Source organism: Anneissia japonica, unplaced genomic scaffold (genome assembly GCF_011630105.1).
Source record: "Anneissia japonica isolate Jap-2015-1 unplaced genomic scaffold, ASM1163010v1 scaffold11779_len1430905_cov172, whole genome shotgun sequence".
In the NCBI taxonomy this organism is placed as follows: Eukaryota; Metazoa; Echinodermata; class Crinoidea; order Comatulida; family Comatulidae; genus Anneissia; species Anneissia japonica.
In genome coordinates, this window is record NW_022740041.1 from 1283094 (window position 1) to 1287047 (window position 3954).

Genomic DNA, 3954 nt, shown 5'->3' on the forward strand with positions numbered 1-3954 from the left:
TCTGAATGCGTTTGTTGATTGCGATCGCTGTCTCTTATACACATCTAGATGTGTATAAGAGACAGTCGTATGTCCTTACTTACCATGAAGTCATATCACAAAAAGTTTTTTTAAATTGAAGAAAAATCTACCAATGCTGCAATCAAAATAAGAATGATTAGCCCATGGAGGAATAAATAGATTTAAACCATGATTATAGTAACAACCATCCGGGTGCTCCCAATATTCGCCTTCTGAATGGTCTTTAAAATCATCTTCTCATTGATCTATAAAAACCCTGTCTCTTATACACATCTGAAGTGGGTGAAGGGAGAGGTAATTACTGAATAAAGAGCTAATGTATGATATGATGCAGCTAGTGGAAAACTTTTTGTAGAGAGGAGAGTTTGAATTTTTGTCATTTCAGAGATTTGTACAATCGACTTTCAAAGCAGGTTGGGGAGATTAAATTTTGTACGAGTAAGTGGTACTGTATTCGAAAAGGGTGTTTCAGAGGGTTTTGTATTATACATTTTTGTATCATATATCAAAATTTAGACTCAGCCTGTGGCCGCTTTCTTGCAAATTTGCCAAAATAATAATGAAAATAATTTTAAAATAATATCTAATAATGCAAAGGGGGCAACAGTCAATGATGCCCATGTGTGTTTTTTTAAATAAAGAAAACAGCTATGAAGCAACAAGTTCAGAATACTTGAAAACATGATCTGAAAATAAAGATGTACCAGTCTTCTAGCCATGTAAACCGGCAGGAAACCAAACAATACCAACATACTTTGTCATCAATCAGAATGACTCAACCCATTACAACAGAAATCTTTGTCATAATGTTAATACTGTGCTTAATATGAACATGCTGAAATCATCCTAATACTTACTAGTACAAGTGATAAAGGGGATATTTGGTGCATGTATGAAAAAAGGGGTGAGGTACAATGGGAACGATTTGGTTTCCCAACCTTGAGGTCGGGCTTTCAATCCCTCTATATGCATTTTGCTTGTGTCCTTGAGCAAGGCACTTTATTTGAATTGCTTCTTTCCACCCAGTAGTATAAATGGGGTGGAGTTACCTGCTACTTCACCAATATGGCAGCAGCACTTAAACATGTGGACCGAATGACCAGGGAAAACAAAGGAATAACAGGGGCAAGTCCCCCCACCAGACAGGCCAAGACCCCCATTTGATAGAGCTCGTCTGTCACAGTCTGAGAGTGTCATTTCTAGCCATCCAGAAGTTCCTATTCTTAAAAAAATCTCACTTGGGAGGGGGAACCCCTCTCGAACCCTTCTATACGAATTTGTAAGAGCCAAAAATAGCACCTAAGAGAACAGATTAATTCTTGCATTCTAGGGCGCACCATTCGAAGGTTTCCTGTGCAAGTTCAGCGCGTGATGTGGGCCTACGTAGTGAACTGGCGAACGCTTGCATTCATTTCACTGTAACATGTGAATTTTGAGGGAAGCAAAACTATAACTGCAAACCTAATTATATTTACATGATCAGAATCTACTAATCATAAGCTTTCCATTCATATATTTCATGAAGTAAAAAGAGCAATAAAAAGGGTCTAACTTATCAAACAAACACCAGACACACTCCAATCTTCGCATCAGTCGCCGGAGAAAAATGATTACGCTGAAACATGCGCCTGTATACAATACAGTCAATGGTGTTTGGAAGGCTTGATTTATTTTATTCATTTGGCATGACGGCTCAGGAGTCACAAAAGCGGAAAATCCACTGTCGCCAGAAGGCACAAATTACCAAAAACAAAATAAATATATAAACAGTAAAAACTAAGATTTACAATAGAACATTTTTTTGAGTTTTGCCTTAAATAATTTAAAATTATCACAAATAAAAAAGAACTCTTTTTAATATCTTCCGGTAACAAATTCCAAAGTCTAACAAAACGATTGGCTATAGAAAACTTTGACATGTCATTCTTTGAAATTATGCTTAAACGTAAGTAATTCCGGATGGCGATCATTAATAATGAGACGATGTGAAACAGAATTATCAATAGAGTTACTTAAAAGGTTACACACTAGTAAAATTGAAAAATAATCCCTTAAAGTTTGAACTGAAATAAGATTTAAAGTGTCTAGTCTCTCCTCATAGGACTGTTCCAGCCTCTTTTGATGGAGAATAAATCTGGTGGCTCTTCTCTGAATTCCCTCGATTTAGTCAATATGACCCTTACGATATTGATACCAGATAGAACAACAGTACTGAAGATGAGGAGAAACTAAACACTTATATAACATCAAGAGTACCTGAGTTGAACAACCTCCAGCTATAGAGCGAACAAAACCTAACATTTTGTTACACTTCACAGTGACTTCGTCAACCTGTTTAGCCCAGGAAAGATTTGCTGAGATTGTAACTTCCAGTAATTTTATATTATTTACAACCGGTAAGGGATGACCAATTAAAATATATTCAGGGTAGATAATAACTCCTCTTCTTTTAGTAATACATAAAACATTGCACTTGCTTGGATTTAAAGATAAAGAAGTGATATCCGACCATTTACTTATACTTTCAAGATCCTTTTGTAAAAAACCTCATCGGCAGGTGAAAAGATGCTTTTTGCAATGAACGTATCATCGGCAAATTGAAAAGGCTTAGACAGAAGATGAAGATTATGGTACTAATAACCAAATTCATGTTAACAACTGGTGGTGTAATTATTGTTTCTTTAAGACTACTTTTTCTGAACTTCCCTTCCAAGAGGGATTCATTGATAATAGGAGTAATACCAATAAAGGTTTTAAAATAGGGCATCTTAATATACAATGTTTACGGAACAAAATTGACCATATAAGAGTTTTTCTGCATACTAATAATTTTGACATGCTATGTATTTCTGAATCATGGTTAAATAACAACATCGATAATTCTGAAATTCACATCGATGGCTTTGAAATATGTAGATTTGATAGGACTAACGGTAAAGCTGGTGGTGGATTTCTATGTGGTATTGTTTATAAAGAAGTACACACTCTTACAGTTAACAATGTTGAGGCACTTTGGATTGAAATGAAACTGTCTCGTACCAAACCCATACTCGTTAGTACAATGTATAGACCACCAAGCGCAAATTCTGAGTATCTTACACAGCTTGATCATATTTTTCAACAAGCTACTAATATAGATGATGATGTAGTTATTTTAGGCGATTTCAATTTAGACATTTTAAAACAAGCTAATCTAAGAAAAATTAACAATCTAGCAAAAAACAGTAATTTACATCAAATTATAATTGATTTTACTAGAATAACTGAAACTACTAAAACAATAATTGATCTTATTTTTGTAACTAATCAAAATATTTCATCCCCTAAGGTCCATTTGTCTAGGTCTCAATGATCATTCGTTGATCTATTTAATCGGTAAAAATAAAAAGATTAAAACTCCACCTAAAATTATACAAAAACGGTCTTATAGAAAATTTAATGCAAATAGTTTTATTGACGACTTTAAAAATACTGATTGGGATCAGATTAAAAATAATACTGATGTTAATAAAGCATGGTCAGTTTGGAAAAGTTTATTTGTAACTATTTGTAATGCCCATGCACCTATTAAAACAAAGAGAGTAAACAGCTCACTTCCTGAATGGATTACCCCTGATTACATAAGACTTACAAAAGATAGAGACTACTATTATAATAAAGCTCACAAGACAAATGAAATTAAAGACTGGGAAAAAGCAAAATCACTTAGAAATAAATTAAACAACTTAAATAGAGAACTTAAAAGAAAATTCTGTTCAACTTCAATAAAAGAAAGTATTAAAAACCCCAAAAAGCTCTGGAACACTATTCACAGACTAATCCCTAAAAATGTAGTCAGAGTAGGTAAAGTATATAAAAAAGATGGCTATACATCTTGTGATAAAGATACAGCAAATAAATTAAATGAGCACTTTACCTCAATTGGTAATAAAC